Source organism: Rhinatrema bivittatum, chromosome 6 (assembly GCF_901001135.1).
Source record: "Rhinatrema bivittatum chromosome 6, aRhiBiv1.1, whole genome shotgun sequence".
Taxonomy (NCBI): Eukaryota; Metazoa; Chordata; class Amphibia; order Gymnophiona; family Rhinatrematidae; genus Rhinatrema; species Rhinatrema bivittatum.
The window spans coordinates 266,839,270-266,858,880 of NC_042620.1; the positions used below are offsets into that span (position 1 = coordinate 266,839,270).

Genomic DNA, 19,611 nt, shown 5'->3' on the forward strand with positions numbered 1-19,611 from the left:
ATTTTGTCCACTAACCTCATTCTTTTAAAATTATACCTGCTCATCATCTGAATACTATTTAATATGAAACTATGTTATAGTATTTGATGGCACCTGTTTAATATAACTCAGCACATTTAAGTTTTAAATTATGTGCCTTATTGTGAACCGTTGTGACGGCAACTAGCTTAACGACGGTATAGAAAGGATTTTAAATAAAATAAATAAATAAAATAGTTTCCTGAATGTTGCATCAAAACTGCAGTCTAAGTCCTGCATTTCTCAACCAATAGAGGCACCTTCTCTACTCTTGCTTTAGCATGTTTGCCCCCACATTTTCAAAGCTAACAGGGACGTAGGCTCATTTTTAACAGTAGTATGAGCGCCTCTGATTAACTGCTGCCCTGTTTTAATTTTTATAAAGTAATCATACAGAAAGTAGTGCCTGTGAACATTTTCTGATTGAAAGTATTAGAAACTGAAGTCTTTCATTTATTCACTGAACAGATACCACACACACCATGCAATCTTTGAGAGTCAAAACAAGGGGGGTCCCTAATAAGTCCTGTATTTGGTAGGGGTCTGCGGGGGACAATTTTGTTTTCATTTCGTTGGATGGTGTTTTCGATGTGATTTGTTGCAAGTTTTTATTATTTTGTTTTGTCTTCCCGCTTTAGAACGTGTTAAATGGTTTTGACAAGCACAATGTGATTTTAGCATGCATTAAAACCATTTAATTCATACTAAAGAAGAAAAAACAAACAAAATTCAGTGTTGTTGTTTGCTTTTCTATCATTTTGTTTTCAAAGGAAGGCACATTTCTAGTGTTAGATGTCCTATCTGCACCAAACTTTCAGGACAGAGCATGAGCAATATGAGGATTCTGACAGGGGTGATTTTTTCCAGATCCATGCATATGTGTGGACCATGGACCCACATTCTGGATTATAAGCTCCATTAGTTCTGTATGGAATGTCTTGTTTGTGATGTGTTTCCACTGGGAAATGGAGGTGGGATCAATGAATCCTTCCATGCCTGTCACCAAATGCTAATGACTTTCAGGCATGAGGAACCCGATCCACATTCAAATCAGTAATCTAGAGATGAAAGGCTCTGCAACTCTGCCAAAATACTGAGCCATTCCCTACCCTTGCCTCTAGTCCCACTGCCTCTCATAGAACACACAATAAGGCCACTTCTTTGGACCTTCCTGTATTTTGAAACTATGGACTTTCTTTTTTTTTTCCTTTTAACAGTTTTTGAAAATGCACATGACTTCAAGTAAAGGCACACACAAAAAAAAGAGAAATGCATCTCTTACTGCTCTGGAGATCTTAAAATCGGTGTTCTGATAGCCACCTCCTTTTATTTAGGAGCTGTGATTCTTTGATCAGTTCAGATACCTGGATTTGTAAAAAGAAACAGCAAAATGATTACAGAACATTTCACTTCTAGTATTATTATAGCAGGAGGAAGTACTCAGAATGTGCACTGGGTGCTAACCCAACGATTACAAATCGTGCTTAAGGAATTGCTGGTTTGTTTAATTAAGTAATACTGTACCTGTTCCTGGATATGTTTTCTAAACCACTGTGCTTAGGGAGAATCAGTAATAAGCATTACTGCTAAGGAGTCAAGGCAGGAGCAGCAGCATGGTCTGCCTGTCCAGTGGAAAACTCAGTTTCTTTATTTACTAGGAGTGAATCCTGCCTCCTAGATCCAGCTCTCTAATTGGCTGCCATTCAGCTAGAAAAGTAGTTTTTATTGACAAACTAATTGTATCACATTCTGATTGGTTGAAGAGCACAAGGGCTAGCTAAGTGGACCAATCAGATATCAATAACATTTTCAGGCAAAATCTGGGAAAGGCTTATTATTGTTCTCCTCTCAGTGATTCGAAACTGGACTTGCAACTGTTATTTTTTTTTTAAGTTATTTTTTATTGGAGAAAGTGTTCTTGAAAAAATGAAAAGAATAGAATAATCTTTATTCATTTGGAAATTAAATAATTAAAAACAGCAATCCACAGACCAAGGAGTTTAACTTTCTAAATAGGATAGTGGGGTACACTAGAGAGCCATCAAATCTGATGACAGCTCAAATCTTCATGAGCTGATAAATTCTAAACAATCACTGAGCAAGCGGTGGTCCAAAGGGAGAGAGCAGGTATGGCAAACATCGAAGCTCCCAACACCTGGAGGCAGCCCAGAGATATGAAGTGAGTAAGCTATCGGTTATATAAAGAATATTTTAAAAGGAGTAGCAAAAAAAGAAAGAAGGAATGTGGCTTCAAACAAGAGGCTCTTGGAGACTGAATATATTAGAGTTGGGAAGCCATCCAGCTGGAAACAGAGCAAGGCTAAGATGCAGTTAAGTGTGCCAGGGAAGCAGAGAACACTGCAATGAGGGAAATAAAAAGGAGAGAGGAAGCCATATTATTATAGCCAGGAGGGTTCATATACATACTTTCCCTTTGAAACTTGCTACAGCTACAAAACACCCTCAGACCTTTCTTGGTGAATGGATTATGCAAGATATCGGTAACATATGCAGACTTGAAAATACAATCTACGTGCATTAGTTTCCAATCCTGTCCAAAGCACACCCCTGCCCATGCCTTCTCTGCACGTGGCTGTCTTAAGGGAGGATAATATTCAGACAGCCAATTTAAGTGCATAAACTGCTATCTACCAGTGTAAAAGCTTTGAAAACTGACTTCTAAATTCTCAGAGGTGAGTTAAGATTGTGAAGGCCACATTTTCTTCACAGCTTGAAAAATTAACTGCAGTGAATGCAAATTATAAAAGCAAATAAGGGCTGCGATAGATTGGCATAAATGACCGGAGGCATAGATGAACATTCTGGGCACAATTTTCAGTTTGTCTCTGAAAATCCAACCAGCAAGGTCCACGGGTAAAAACATACCTTCTGACTTTCCACTTGCTGTTTGGACCTGTTGGGTCCGTCATAGGGTAAAATACATGCAGATGTTTGAAAATGAAAACCCCTGGAGTATTTTCACTTTTCTGATCTCCTGCCACTCTTGATAACACCTCTTTTCCCTAAACAAAATTTGAAAAAACAATCAGTAAAGAAAAAAATCCCGCGTTTTAAAACTTTTAAACAAGGAGGATATACCTAAGTAGGTGAGGGTGCCATACTCATCTTGTGGGCTGGGAAAGGGGTAAAGAAATCCCAAGTGATACACATCAAAAGAACCTAAGAGCAAGCTATCCAAAAGTAGGGAGACAGGTTTTGGCAAATTAGTAGACAGAGAAAAGTCAAGTTTAGTCCGCAAGGAACAGTCTACCAGTCTGATACTGTACCATAGCAAGAACTCTTATGCAAAGAAGAGCCACTTTTAATTCTAGTTTAAATTCTCTCACTATCCTGAGATCGAGGGGAGCAGAGCAGAAATCATTACATGCATCAGCACTTGCAACGTATACCAGAGATTCACAGTCCTCCCTAAACCAAGTACTCACGATGGCTTATGTTGGGCTAGTGAATGAGGGATCAGGGAATCCTAAAGATCTTGATTAACCAGTAACAAAAGCAGATATTACTTCTCTCTTGCAGGAGCTCAAGTTAAATAGTTAATTTCTCAATACTGGTTGCAGACTTGAGAAGTGAAGTCAAAGAACTTGTCACTGAGCAAATAGATTTCATTGCAAGATTTTATAAAAACATGAAGATGCAAGACAAAACGTTTGATGACCTCTGGGAAAAGGAAGATAACTTGGAGAGTCAGAAAACATGCTCTAACATTCAGATTCTACTTCTTGGAATGGTGGAGGTAACTCTCCATCAGTCATGGAAAAGAAATAGTATTTTTAGCAAAACCTGCATCAAAGGAACAGAGGGCTACTATCAAGACAGATCCCTTTGCTTTAAAGACTTGGGGCCTGATTTATTCTCATTCTGTGTCTGTAGAGCAGAAGGCTTAATGGTAGATTTTAAAAGCCTGGCACCTGCCAAAACCAGGAGATCTGCACACAAGTTGGGTTTGCAGGTGGCCACCAAGTTTTAAAAGCTACCCGAATTTTTAAAGCTTGCATATCTCCTGCTGTATGCACATCTTGCTCACTTTCAAAAAGGGGTGTGGTCTGAGTGGGGTGTGGATATTTCAGGGTGTGGCCAAGAGATGTGCACGTAAATACTTACATGTCCCAGTGTGTGCTTAGCAACCCTGCTGTGTAACTTTACTTATGCTATGGAGGGGGTGTAAGAGTAAAACACCAAAAAGCACCCATTTTGGAGGGGTTTAAAAGGTCTGGGGTAACTGGGGGAAATGCAGGCTTTAAAACTTAGGGGTAGATTTTAAGAGAAGCACACAAGGGGTACATTTCTGCGCGCTACCTGGTGCGCACAAATGTACGCAGGTTTTCAGGGTTACACACGTAAGTTTTGTGCGTAACGCTTTGAAAACCTACCCCTAAGGGAGTTTGGAGGACCTAGCTGAACACTGGTCAAACTGGTGGACAAAATGATGGTGAAACTGGCAATGACATGGATGTGCGCCCATTATAAACTACCCTGACTAACATGAAAGAATCAGGATTTGCATGCCTAGGCACACGCCCACTTAGAATTGAGCACACTTGCGTGGCCAGGCTATTTAATAATGTGCACACATATGTGCATGCAATTTATAAAATGGCCGCGTATTTGGGTGCACACCAAAGTGCACATGCATGCTGGTTTGAAAGTTACCATCCCTGTAAATCAGGCCTTTGACACTCTAGCCTTATCACCTCATTTCTTCTTAAGAGGCTCTGCATTATTTTTATTTATTTATGTATTTGCTTTATATATTCCACCTTTTGGAACTTCAAAGCATATTACACAACAAATCAAGTTTATTAGGAAAAACCTAGGCAGATATGTATAACAAGGCTATTTTCATCACCAACCACTTCAGCTTCTCGTGATTTTCTAGAAGGGCAACAGAACCCCTTGGCATATGCACACATGCTTTAAAATAGCCTGCCGCATTCACATGTGTGTCGAATTTTAAATGGGTGTGCAGATGGGTGCGCAAATCCCACTTCTGCGTAAATCGGGCAATTTTAAAAGGGGGTGCACGCCAACACCATTCCCAGTTTTACCAGTTCATCCCCAGTTCGCCCAGTTAAGAGATAGGTCTCCAACAGCCCCTAGTTTAATAGCCTTCACCTCCCCTCAGTTATCCCCCTCCTTTAAAACCCCGCAGAGCTGCCTAGTTTTCTTTAATTTTTAATGTATACATCATCCATAGCAGAAGTAAAGTTACGTGGCAGGGGACCTCAGTGCGCACTGGGGTGCATAAGTATTTACATGCACATCTCTGGTTCACAGCCCGAAACATCCATGTCCCACTCAGACCATGCTCATGCCCCGCCCCTTTTGAAATCTTTAGAGATGTGCACACAGTGGGAGATATGTGTATATCTGGGTGGCTTTTAAAATCCATTCGATGTGCACAAGCTCACCTTATTTGCGCATCCCCTAATTAATGTACACGCCCGGCTTCTAAAATTCACCTCTTAGGTTCTTATGTAATACTTGACTGCATGTCTGCTATTCTTTTTATAATTTTTTATTTTGAAGCATTTTCAATATTTACAACAAGAAATACCTGTTGTACAAATATAGATAATACAGGTAAAATCAAATGAAACTAGCAATAGAAAAGATGGCCGCCGTTTGAGATGTGGGTGGAAAAGGTTCTCTCCGAGCGCAATCCTAAAATTCTTATTACCTCCAGCAGAATGCCTCACACTAAGCGCAAAGCGAAAGTAAGGGAGATTCTACTTCCTCTCCCTTACCGGAGTCGTTTCAGCCGAGGACTGATTCCTTCTTCGCGACGCCATTGGAGCCAGTGCCAGTGGAGAGAGCCGCTGTGGACACTGACATGGAGCGGGTGTCTGCGCTACTGGCCAAAGTGATATCCTTAAGTCCCGGCACACCGAGAACTCCCTCTCCACCCCAATCTAAGAGCATTTCAACAGCTAATGTGGGCCCCAGAGAGGAGGAGAAAAGAAAATTGCTGTTTGAAATTCCTGCTGAAAGCAGCAGAATGGATATACCAGGTATTAATGCTGGGTTTCTACCGTCGGTAAGGCTTACTCCCTATACTACAACCAGGGACTCTCTTATTTTGGAAGGAGCTAACAATTTGGGGACGAGAGGTCAGGCAGGAGCAGGTGAAGTGGAGCCCAGGACCGCCGCAGTTGCCTTATTCCCCCCTGGTAAAGCCAGAAGTGATTACCATGGATTCCATATGGTCTGCTTTAAAGTCATTGGAAACTGCAATTTCAAATTTGACAAAAATTACCCTTGATTCAAATCGATTTTTCTTGATATTGAAAATACAATTTCCTCACAAAATACAAAGTTGGAGCAGTTGGAATCTTGGGTCGATCTTGGGTAGATACAGCGGCAAGAATTTTAACTGGAAAAAGCAAAAGAGACCATATCACCGAAACCTTAATAGAACTACACTGGTTACCCGTTGAACAAAGAATACAATTCAAGACTTTATGCACCATACATAAATTAATACACGACGAAAAAGCGGAGTGGCTGAACACAGCCCTACGTGTACATACCCCCCCCACAGAAATCTGAGATCAGCAAACAAAGCACTGCTAACTATTCCCTCAGTAAAAACGACCAGACTAACACAGGTTAGGGATAGGGCCCTATCTCTAGCAGGACCCACAATATGGAACAATATACCATTAGAAATCAGACTACAAAGTAACATCAAAACCTTCAAAAAAAGTTTAAAAACATGGCTATTTAAGCAAGCATACCACAAAGAGAATTGAGAACAGAAAAACAGGGAAATTTTGGTTGGAGTCAGCCTAGCTCACACTCACACACCTTGTTTCTTTAAGTGTGTGCCTCTCAATACTTTATCCTAAACTATTCTTTCTTTTTAAACAACAAAGAATCAAAATAAAGTAGTACGATATCTCATAACCTAGTAAGAGGAAACTGGACATGACTTATAACACTCACCAAATTATATTTTTTTTTATGAAACTATGTTACAGTAAATTAATGGCACCTGTTTAAGAATTTAGAATTCCAGATACTGGATCTAACACATAGTTTTTGTGCCCTATTGTGAACTGTTGTGATGGCACCCGCTTAACGACGGTATAGAAAAGACTTTAAATAAGTAAATAAATAAATAAATAAATAGTTCAATCAGATGTTGTGAACGCAAAGAAATTGGAAAATATTGAAAATTCTTTGAAATTTCTGAATCTACGGGTTCTCAATTTTCCCTATGTGAAATTGATTTCATCATTTGAGATATTTAAAACTTATCTTATTCATATTTTGAAAATGTCATCTGAAGCGCTACCGGTGATCTCAAAGATTATACTGTCTTCCTTTTAAGGAAGATATTTCAAGTAGGGATCAGCCAGCAGATGTTTCATTAAATCTGACGGAAGTACTGGAGTTGTCAATAGATACTGCAATTAGAAGAAGAGTGACGCTTTTAGTATCTTTTGCGCTCCTAACTGATTGTGATATAGTATTGCGTTTGTTTATGAGTAATCGTTTATTACAATTTCACGGTGAAAAAATATGGATGTATCCAGATTTATCCAGAGCTTCTCAAGAAAGGAGGAAGAAATGTATTACTATGCGACCAGAGGTATTAACCAGAGGGGGCAAGTTCCTTTTGAAATATCCTTGTAAGTGTGTGGTGAATTACTTAAATTTTAAACACATCTTTTTTGAACCTTTGCAACTTCATGCGTTCCTGGACACACATACCCAAGTGGCTCCTGTACTGGGTTCAGAAGATGGATAATACATCTCTGATGGATCTCGAACTTTTCAATTGATAAAAAACTTTGTTTTTCTTTTCCTTTATAACCGCTTAGTTACACCTTTTCTCCCAAAATTACTTAAAATTATCAGATAAAGAATGTATTAATGCTTGTCTGCTATTCTAAATGTAAATTAGATAGAAATACAGTGCATACTACCAAAAAAAAATGCCTCAAACTGTTAGTAACACATAACCACTTAGGGCCCACAGCTGGAAACACAGCAGCACTCAAGGATGACATCACTGGAAATTAGGGATGTGAATTTTCCTTCGTGCAGTCCGAATGGGTTTTTTTTTATCGGCTGCGCCCGAGCTGAAAAAAAAAAAAAAACACCCCGACCCTTTAAACTGCTCCCTTAGCTTCCCCCAACCTTCCGACCCCCCCAAAATGTTTTAAAATTACCTGGTGGTCCAGTGGGGGTCCCAGGAGCGATCTCCCGCTCTTGGGCCGTCGGCTGCCACTAATAAAAATGGCGCCGATGGCCCTTTGCCCTTACAATGTGACAGGGTATCCGTGCCATTGGCCGGCCCCTGTCACATGGTAGGAGTAATGGATGGCCAGCGCCATCTTTAAAAATGGTGCGGGCCATCCAGTACCCTCGTACGATATTTTCAATCGTCAGAAATACGATTCACATCCCTACTGGCAATAGCTCTATATAAGGGCTCTTCAGATCTCTGCACCTTGACTCAGCAACCAGTCTCCTGGCTTCCTTATTGTCCCAGTGCATGTTTCTACTTCTGTGTCCTTGCCATTGTCCTTGTTTGTTCCTAGTTCTTCTTGCCTTGCTTTCTTACTTTGTTGTTCTCTGTTTGTCTGTTGTCTGTATGTTCCTTGTCTGCTTCCCTTGGCTTGTTTCTCTGATTTGACTTCAGCTTGTATTTTTGACTTTCCTTGACTGCTGCCTTGCCTGACCCCTGCTTTGGACCTCACCTCATATCTCTGCTGCTTGCCTCGATCTTGGCCTGTTCCTCAATGGGCTGTTTGCCACTTCCCTGACCTTTGGATCATCTTCAATCCTTGCTGATCACTTCCTGCCTCGACTCTCATCTGCCCAGACTATGTCTTTAGATTTTCCTAGGGACCCACCTAAGTCCTGCTGGCCCCTGGTATCCACGGGCTCAACCCACGGAGAATGGGGCTGGTATAGGCAAAGTTCCAGACTGTCGCACGACACGGCTTCTCTGCCAACTGACGGGGCAGACTAGTCAGCTTGCTCACTAGATAGTGCCAACCACCCCTCAGTACCATGGGTCCACATTAACAATAGGCATTACAATTTGTTGAAGAAATGGACCCAGAAGATCTCAGCTCGCTCCAAGTCATTCTGGGCCAGGCTCAATGGATTCAGCAGCAACAAAGTGTCCTCAGTCGGGTCACAGGGCTCCTTGAGAGACTAGCCATCCTCACAGAGGACTTAGCAGCAATACAGGCCCCGCCTGTGATGGTACCTCCTCCTAGACCAGCATCTCCCACCATGGCAGGGCTGCATGTGCTTCAAACAACAGCTGACATTGTTCTCCACTGCCCGCACCAAGATCACATACATGCTTTCACTGCTTGGTGGCACAGCCCTAGATTGGGCCTCCCCTTTGTAGGAAAGAGATGACCCATTGCTTCAGAGTCTTCCGGAATACTTATGCCAGTTCTGGCTTGTTTTTGAGAAGCAGAACTCTGTGGAAGAACTAAGGATCTGCAAGGGACCACAAATGGTCAGGGAGTACGCGATCCAATTTTGTACCGTCATACGGACCGTCGCCCGTAAGACATAGTGAGGGCAAAGGTAGCGCTGGCGCCATTTTGAATATTGGCAATACGGCCCGCGGGCAGGAGGTCGCTCCCGGACCCCCGCTAGACTTTTGGCAAGTCTTGTGAGGGTCAGGAGGCCCCCCCAAGCTGGCCAAAAGTCCCTGGGGGTCCAGCGGGGGTCCGGGGGTGATCTCCTGCACGCGTGACGTCGGAAGCCAGGAACCAAAATGGCGCCGGCGCTACCTTTGCCCTGTCACATGATAAGGGCAAAGGGCCACCGGCACCATTTCTCTTAACGCAGCCGTGGCCAGAGAGCGGGAGATCGCTCCGGGACCCCCCACTGGACCCCAGGTAATTTAAAACATTTTGGGGGGGTTCAGGAGGGTGGGGGATTTGTTTAAAGGTTTGGGGTGGGTTTTAGGGTTTTTTTTGGTGTGCCGGTTTTCCCGCCCTCCCCCGATTTATGATTTTTTGACGATAAATCGGGGGAATTGCTATTGTATCGCGGCTCTAACGATTTTTGACAATTTAAAATATATCTGACGATTGTTTTAAATCATCAAAAAACGATTCATATCCCTATTAGGTATGGATCACCTCCTGGGGCATCATGATTGGGTAGTGATGAGTCAGCTGATATTAATCCTGAACCCCTTCAAGGATGCCATAGAATATTTGAGATCCAGAAGTGCCACCCAGGGCAGGGTCATTCCCATAGTAAATATTCTGGAGAAAAGGTTTTGAGGGTTTCCAAGAGTTAGAAGGAATGGAAGCAGAGGTGTTGCAGTATATTGACTCTTTGCAGCAGCAGATGCAAATGAGACTGAAAACATTGACAGAAAACAGTATTTACATGCTTCCCACAGTTTGTGATTCAAGTATGAAAGGGAGTCTCTCCTTCCAGTCCCAGGTCTAACATATATGAAGGAGATACTGGCAGCTAGGGTATGTAAACAGGAGTAGAGGCACAGTGGGGATGTCGTGCAGAAAAGAGTGGCCACCCTAGAGAGTAGTATGAGCATAGGTGCTCCCTGTCAGCTAGCATTTCCTTCCCCACCTCAGTACACCAAAGCCATATTACCTGCACAGAACTAGGACTCCCAGCATCTACCATAAAACCCCTCCAGATGCTCCAAAATGCAGCGGCGAGAATCCTGATGAACACTAAAAGGAGAGATCACATCACACCCATACTCAAGGACCTGCATTGGCTCCCAGTGAATTTCAGAATCCCTACCAAATCACTCACAATTATTCACAAAAGCATTCACCATCAGGTCCCTCTTGACCTGCAATTTCCTCTCAAACTACACATCACAGCCAGACCTATTAGGGAAGCCTATAAGGGATCTCTACACGCCCCACCAAATAAAGCTGTTCACCGATCAACTTTCAGAGAACGGGCATTTTCGACAGCTGGTCCTTCTATCTGGAATTCTATCCCCCCAAACCTACTACAGGAATCCTGTCTTCTGACTTTAAAAAAAAAACTTAAGACATGGTTGTTCGGTCAAGCTTTCTCATGAGCCTATACTTTCACTACTATGGCATAGCCATGACGCAGACTAATTGTAGACCCCCCGAGATTAAGAACATAAGAAAATGCCATACTGGGTCAGACCAAGGGTCCATGAAGCCCAGCATCCTGTTTCCAACAGTGGCCAATCCAGGCCATAAGAACCTGGCAAGTACCCAAAAACTAAGTCTATTCCATGTAACCATTGCTAATGGCAGTGGCTATTCTCTAAGTGAACTTAATAGCAGGTAATGGACTTCTCCTCTAAGAACTTATCCAATCCTTTTTTAAACACAGCTATACTAACTGCACTAACCACATTCTCCGGCAACAAATTCCAGAGTTTAATTGTGCGTTGAGTAAAAAAGAACTTTCTCCGATTAGTTTTAAATGTGCCCCATGCTAACTTCATGGAGTGCCCCCTAGTCTTTCTACTATCCGAAAGAGTAAATAACCGATTCACATCTACCCGTTCTAGACCTCTCATGATTTTAAACACCTCTATCATATCCCCCCTCAGTCGTCTTCTCTTCTCCAAGCTGAAAAGTCCTAACCTCTTTAGTCTTTCCTCATAGGGGAGTTGTTCCATTCCCCTTATCATTTTTGTAGCCCTTCTCTGTACCTTCTCCATCGCAATTATATCTTTTTTGAGATGCGGCGACCAGAATTGTACACAGTATTCAAGGTGCGGTCTCACCATGGAGCGATACAGAGGCATTATGACATTTTCCGTTTTATTCACCATTCCTTTTCTAATAATTCCCAACATTCCGTTTGCTTTTTTGACTGCCGCAGCACACTGCACCGACGATTTCAATGTGTTATCCACTATGACACCTAGATCTCTTTCTTGGGTTGTAGCACCTAATATGGAACCCAACATTGTGTAATTATAGCATGGGTTATTTTTCCCTATATGCATCACCTTGCACTTATCCACATTAAATTTCATCTGCCATTTGGATGCCCAATTTTCCAGTCTCACAAGGTCTTCCTGCAATTTATCACAATCTGCTTGTGATTTAACTACTCTGAACAATTTTGTGTCATCTGCAAATTTGATTATCTCACTCGTCGTATTTCTTTCCAGATCATTTATAAATATATTGAACAGTAAGGGTCCCAATACAGATCCCTGAGGCACTCTACTGTCCACTCCCTTCCACTGAGAAAATTGCCCATTTAATCCTACTCTCTGTTTCCTGTCTTTTAGCCAGTTTGCAATCCACGAAAGGACATCGCCACCTATCCCATGACTTTTTACTTTTCCTAGAAGCCTCTCATGAGGAACTTTGTCAAACGCCTTCTGAAAATCCAAGTATACTATATCTACCAATTCACCTTTATCCACATGTTTATTAACTCCTTCAAAAAAGTGAAGCAGATTTGTGAGGCAAGACTTGCCCTGGGTAAAGCCATGCTGACTTTGTTCCATTAAACCATGTCTTTCTATATGTTCTGTGATTTTGATGTTTAGAACACTTTCCACTATTTTTCCTGGCACTTAAGTCAGGCTAACCGGTCTGTAGTTTCCCGGATCGCCCCTGGAGCCCTTTTTAAATATTGGGGTTACATTTGCTATCCTCCAGTCTTCAGGTACAATGGATGATTTTAATGATAAGTTACAAATTTTTACTAATAGGTCTGAAATTTCATTTTTTAGTTCCTTCAGAACTCTGGGGTGTATACCATCCGGTCCAGGTGATTTACTACTCTTCAGTTTGTCAATCAGGCCTACCACATCTTCTAGGTTCACCGTGATTTGATTCAGTCCATCTGAATCATTACCCATGAAAACCTTCTCCATTACGGGTACCATTTGTATAATTGTATTTAGTTATCTAACTTCCCCTCTGTTTTTCCAGTCCCCAGTTGCCTTCCCTTGTTTTACTGTAACTTTTCTTCTCCTTCTAGTTAATGTTTATTATGGATGGTTAATGTTATTGTTAAGATCTTTGTTCCATGTAAACTGATTTGATTTGATTTGTATCACGAAAGTCGGTATAAAAAAAGCTTTAATTAAATAAATAATAAATAAATTGCTCCTGACACATGCCATAGCTAAAGCAGCTGGCAAGAGAGACCTTTGCCACACCCCAGAAAAGAAAACTATCAGAAATTTCTGTGTCACACCATCTAAGAAAGTCCATTGAGGTCATAGGCACAGATGCAGTTGCTTATTGGACACACAAGTCCACCGTCTGGCCAGATCTGACAAAGGTGGCTCAGAATTATATTTACTGACTATCAACCAGTATGTTCAGTGAACATGTCTTCTCAATGGCAGGGGACCTCCTGAGCCTTCATCATTCATGGCTGATGCCAGAGTAGTTAATGGAAAAATCTATCTTTTTGAAAATCAATCTGGCTTTGCTGGGCTTTCCAGAATTTCCATGTGAGTGGCAAGTAGATTAAAAGCAATTGGAGGTCTTTCTGTCACTGCCTACCTGTCATGCCCATAATATTATACCTTGGGATCATGCTGCCACTCTGCTTAGCTACCATGCACCTGATGTACCACCTTGGGTGTCTTGTTGCCATAGCCCTCTCTCTACACCTTGGGGTCTTTCTGCCATTCTGCATTTAATTTGCTGCTATATCACTTATGCTACAACAAATATATAAATATACTTTGGTCCATAAATCAGAAGATCTGTGTTTGTCTGATAGAATACACTGGTATATTCCTGGATGGTCCCTGAGGTCTGATTCTCAGAAACTTCTTTTAGCTCCCCCACCATCTGCATTTCACTTAATAAACACTAGAGGAAAAGCTTATTCTATGACTGATCCATCATTATGGAACCCATTGTCATTTGAACTGTGAAATGAGATAGATCATTTGAAATTCAGAAAGAAGATCAAGAGGCATTATCTAGGTAGGGTGTAATAGAAGTGATTTAGGTGCAGTTTATTTTGGATTAGCACCGTTTAAGATATATTTTTGTTTTACAATGTATTTAATTTTATTTTAATGTATGTTTTATGTATTTTATTATGTGTGTGCTTCTGTACTCCGTGTTGAAATTTGTAGAAATAGCAGAAAAAAAGATGGTGGAAAATAAATGAATAAACTTGGGGGGAAGGGGGGTCTCTCTGCCACTCAGCCTTTCTGCCACATACAGTCTTTACACCTTGGGGATCTTGCTGCCATTCTGCCTGGCTGCCAAACCTTAGATTCTATACCATGGGGGATTCTTGCCACTGTGGGTGGTTGCTTTGCACCTTTCATGATGTCTTGGATTCTTCATGCCACTCTTTATGCTGCTGTGTCCCTCCATCGGTGTCTGGGACCTTTCCTGCTTTATTCCCCCATCATGGTTCCTTAAGTTATTTATGTTATTCTTGGTGCTACTTTGCCTCTCTCGTGCTCCCCTTCTGGGCTCATGCCACTGTTATTGTTGCCTTCTTTTGAAGCCTTGGGGTGTTCGTAACACTCTTGCTGCTGCTTTGTTCTTGTAACGGTGTCTTGGAGAACTCCTGCCACAACTGGAAGCATTTTCCCCAATCGTAGGTTCTTGATGTTCTTCATGCCACTTTTAGTGCCAATTTGAAGAGAGTCTTGATGCATTGGAGCTTTCTTCCTCCTTCTAATGTTGTATACCCATAGGTTTCACTATAATTGATTAGAAATCCCCAATTTTGAAACTCAAAATAAGCTGTATTGCTTCCCCCATTGACTTTGATGGTAAACAAAAGAACAAATGAATAAACACAAGTTTATTGTTTGTTTGTTTGTTTAAAACTAATGAAATGAATGGAGGTGAACTATGAAATGAAATGAACCAAAATGAAAATTTTGCCTTTGCACATCCTTAGTACATACTCTGGATGAAACTCTTCTCTTCAATGATTTTTATATTAAACTGATTACTACTTTTCTCATACAGCAACAGTTGTATAAATGTAAAACATCATAAAAATGTCCAAAGTCTTACAATTTGAAAAACCTCAGTCTATGCAGCTTCAATTAATAAGTATGAAATAGGGAATTAGAATATGAGATCTCCAAAGAAAAAAATGGAATAGATTTTCAGTAACAGTCATACCCAAAGTCATGGATTTTTGTTGTGACATGCTGGGATTTCAGTGATCTATTGTGCAAGAAATTGAATAAAGAAACACATCATATTCTCCCATGCAATTCTCATATGGGAAGGAATTCCCATACAAAATGGAAGTGTGCAAGCTGAAATTTTTTGTTTGTTTCATGTGTCTTCTTTCATTTCATTTTTCTTTTCTTTTTCTCATTTCAGTTTTTAAATGTATTTTGCTTGATTTGTTTCATTTTTTAGGGCATGATATTTTCAAATAGCATATACTATTAGCAAATAAAACACACAAAATGACACAAGCAAAATGTGAAATTTTGTTTCTTTTTTAGATCATTTTCATTTAGAAATGACTGCTCATTCCTACTTGAAAATACGAAATAGATATTGGGTTATTCTATTGGTTAAAAATATATGGATAACCTTTTTAGTGATAAGAATTGGAGAACATGTGGGGAAAGAAAACTCCCATGCACAGAACTTTAGGATATGTCCAAAGATAAGGGAATTCTGGGCAAGGATTCAATATCTCAAAAAATGCTGGTACACCTGGTTTCTTCTTTAGATATTTGATAATAGCTATTATCTCACAACAAAACTATGTAATTTTGTAGGACCACTACTCATGGGGTCAAGGTATTTTACCAGACTCTTATATGGTTTTAGGTCCAATTTACTTTATATATATTTTTTTGTAATTTTTTTCTAATTTTTGTTTTTACTTTCCATCACACTGATGAGAGCTCCAAAGACCACATTTAAAGTTAAAGTCAATTAAGTGTCACTTTTTTCAATCCCAATATCAAATGATTCAGCAGTGATACTCATCTGCACAGCCCAACACGATCGCGTTTCGGACCCCCACTCTTAAGGTCCTGCTTCAGGGGAAAAAACTTCCATCTTTGTTCCGTGACACTCCCAGGGCAATCATCAGACGACCAATATACTCATCTCAATAGTTGTATCTATCCATTAATGTAGACGCGATCCCGGCTTGGAATCACCTTGAAAGGCCTTTCAAGGCGAAGTTTTTTCCCCTGAAGCAGGACCTTAAGAGTGGGGGTCCGAAACACGATCGTGTTGGGCTGTGCAGATGAGTATCACTGCTGAATCATTTGATATTGGGATTGAAAAGAGTGACTTTTAATTGACTTTAACTTTAAATGTGGTCTTTGGAGCTCTCATCAGTGTGATGGAAAGTAAAAACAAAAATTAGAAAAAAATTACAAAAAAATATATATAAAGTAAATTGGACCTAAAACCATATAAGAGTCTGATAAAATACCTTGACCCCATGAGTAGTGGTCCTACAAAATTACATAGTCTTGTTGTGAGATAATAGCTATTATCAAATATCTAAAGAAGAAACCAGGTGTACCAGCATTTTTTGAGATATTGTTTACAATTTGGTGCCCGGAATACACAAGGTGTGTGCAAGCCGTTAAGTGTGTCAAGGATTCAATATGCCATAAGTGAATGTTGTGTTATATGGTTAAGGGAGATGATAGTAATTATACTGGGTCTCATTCCACTAGAATTCAACACTGAAGGGCCAATGAAGTAAGTTGCTTAAGGAGTTTAATGAAGACATTACCATCTGCAAAATACTAAGTTAAGACCCACTTCTAAAGGGTGTTAAAGCCAATGTTTTGCAGGAGATTGTGCTGAGATAATACTGCCATCAGCAACACATTGGCCTTATTAGCACCGTTAAGATCTCCTTCACCCAGCTCAACATCAAAGTAGTGCGCCCTCACTCTCACCCTGGCAACAAAGTTGAAGCCTCCTGTACCCCACCATCAAGCATGTCACCCCTGACCTACCCCATTCAAAGCTGAGGTACAGATGATGGGGCCAGGTGGGAGGACACTTCCTAAATTCAAAATGGCCTGGACTTACCTTATATAGATTTTTGCCCCCATATATGGTTATATATGATTCTAGAAAAAAGAAAAGATGAAGAGATTGCCAGGAAAAATGCTTAGCACTACTGAAAAATATGTGGCCGTAGTGCTCCTAGAGGCCCACAAATTGTCAACGGATGCTGGCCTCACGGAGATGCAGTTTAAATAAATACATCATTGTTAAAAAGTCAATATAAAGAGACAAAAAATGATTGGATAACTTTGATATTTTTTGAAATATAAAATCTCTCAGGAACCTTGCTTCACAATTTTTTGTTGTGTCGTAAAATGTTTAATTTTTGGGAAGACATTGTTTTGGCAGTTCAGAAGACAGCAGGTCTTAAGATTTATTTTCAAAGGACTTCTTTATTGCTGGGTAAACAATATTTGACTGCAGCAGTAAATATGGGCAATACTTTTGTTAAGTAGGCTTTACTTTTGGCATGCAAATGTGTATTGCATCACTGACTTGAAAGTACCCCTCCTCCTTTTGTGTTATGGCAGGAGAAGATGGTTGAGATTACGCAATTGCAAAGATTACATGTGAAGTCAAATAAAATGGTAGATAAATATTACATACAAGCATGGGAAATGTTTTATGATTTGGTGCCAATGAAGAGAATTTTCTTAAAGAATTGGGATATTCAGTATCTTGGTTGTGATTGTATATTTGGATGAGGTTGGAGAGCTGAAATGCGGTAGATGTCTGTGTTTATTTAATAGGGATGTGAATCGTGTGCCCTATCGTCTTAACGATTGAAATCATCTGGCAGGAAAAGAAAATCGTGTTTGGCACGATTTTTTAGTTAAAAAATTGTTTTTTCCGATTAGTGCGCACTAACAGAAAATGATACAATTTGACATTTTTCAGGTCAGTTAAGGTCAGTTTAGGAATGAATATGTATTCCTATTGGCTGCCCTCTTATTTATTCATGTTACCAAGGTTCCCACTGACAATATATGGGGGATGGGAAATGGAAACAGTTGGTAGCTTGACAAAAAAAGTAATGTGATCAGTCAATGTGACTAGAACTTGTGCCCTAACCCTGATACCAGGGGTGTTGTGATCTTCCTGCACACAGTGCCCTAACCCTGACACCAGGAGTGTTGTGATCTTCCTGCACACAGTGCCCTATGCCTATTAATACCAGGAGTATTGTGATCTTCCTGCACACAGTGCCCTAACCCTGAAACCAGGGGTGTTGTGATCTTCCTGCACACAGTGCCCAAACCCTGAAACCAGGAGTGTTGTGATCTTCCTGCACACAGTGCCCTAACCCTGACACCAGGGGTGTTGTGATCTTCCTGCATGCAGTGCCCTATCCCGCCTGCATTACTAGTGAGAGGCTGGCTTCACAGACAGGGGGGAGCTTCCTGACCCTCACTCCTCCCCTCCCCCATGTCCCAGTCAGTGAATGGTGTGTGGGTGAGGGGGGGGGAGGAGGATGGTGAAGGGTGAGACAGCTCCCTCCCTGCATTACTAGTGAGAGGCTGGCTTCACAGAAAGGGGGGAGCTTCCTGACCCTCACTCCTCCCCTCCCCCATGTCCCAGCCAGTGAATGGTGTGTGGGGGGTGGGGGGATGGTGAAGGCGGAGACAGCTCCCTCCCTGCATTATTAGTGAGAGGCTGGCTTCACAGACAGGGGGAGCTGCCTGCCCTCACTCCTCCCTTCCCCCAAGTCCCAGCAAGTGAATGGTGTGTGGGTGAGGGGGGGGGGAGGAGGATGGTGAAGGGTGAGACAGCTCCCTCCCTGCATTACTAGTGAGAGGCTGGCTTCACAGACAGGGGGGAGCTGCCTGACCCTCACTCCTCCCTTCCCCCAAGTCCCAGCAAGTGAATGGTGTGTGGGTGAGGGGGGGGGGAGGATGGTGAAGGCTGAGACAGCTCCCTCCCTGCATTACTAGTGAGAGGCTGGCTTCACAGACAGGGGGGAGCTGCCTGACCCTCACTCCTCCGGGGTGTTGTGATCTTCCTGCACACAGTGCCCTATCCCTGATACCAGGGTTGTTGTGATCTTCCTGCATGCAGTGCCCTATCCCGGTTACCGGGGGTGTTGTGATCTTCTTGCACACATCCCGGTATCAGGGATAGAGCACTGCATGCAGGAAGATCACAACACTCCCGGTATCAGGAATAGGGCACTGTGTGCAGGAAGATCACAACACCCCTGGTATTAGGGATAGGGCACTGTGTGCAGGAAGATCACAACACTCCTGGTATTAATAGGGGTAGGGCACTGCATGCAGGAAGATCACAACACCCCTGGTATCAGGGATAGGTCACTGTGTGCAGGAAGATCACAACACCCCGGAGGAGTGAGGGTCAGGCAGCTCCCCCCTGTCTGAAGCCAGCCTCTCACTAGTAATGAGGGAAGAAGCTGTTTCAGCCTCACCATCCTCCCCCCCCCTCACCCACACACCAGTCACTGACTGTGACATGGGGGAAGTCAGGAGTGAGGGTCAGGCAGCTCCCCCCCTGTCTGTGAAGCCAGCCTCTCACTAGTAATGCAGGCGGGATAGGGCACTGCATGCAGGAAGATCACAACGCCCCTGGTATCAGGGTTAGGGCACTGTGT

At 41.8% G+C, this 19,611-nt stretch overlaps 1 long non-coding RNA gene across 1 annotated transcript in view; it reads right to left on the reverse strand.

Moving 5' to 3' along the window:
* LOC115093287 overlaps nt 1–19,611 on the reverse strand; it is a 120,918-nt gene that overhangs the window by 29,094 nt on the left and 72,213 nt on the right. The window contains exons 3-4 of the long non-coding RNA XR_003857266.1: nt 2,905–3,041; nt 1,301–1,382 (exon numbers count right to left, since the gene is read on the reverse strand). This is a non-coding gene — a long non-coding RNA (uncharacterized LOC115093287). The remainder of the gene's footprint in view (nt 1–1,300; nt 1,383–2,904; nt 3,042–19,611) is intronic.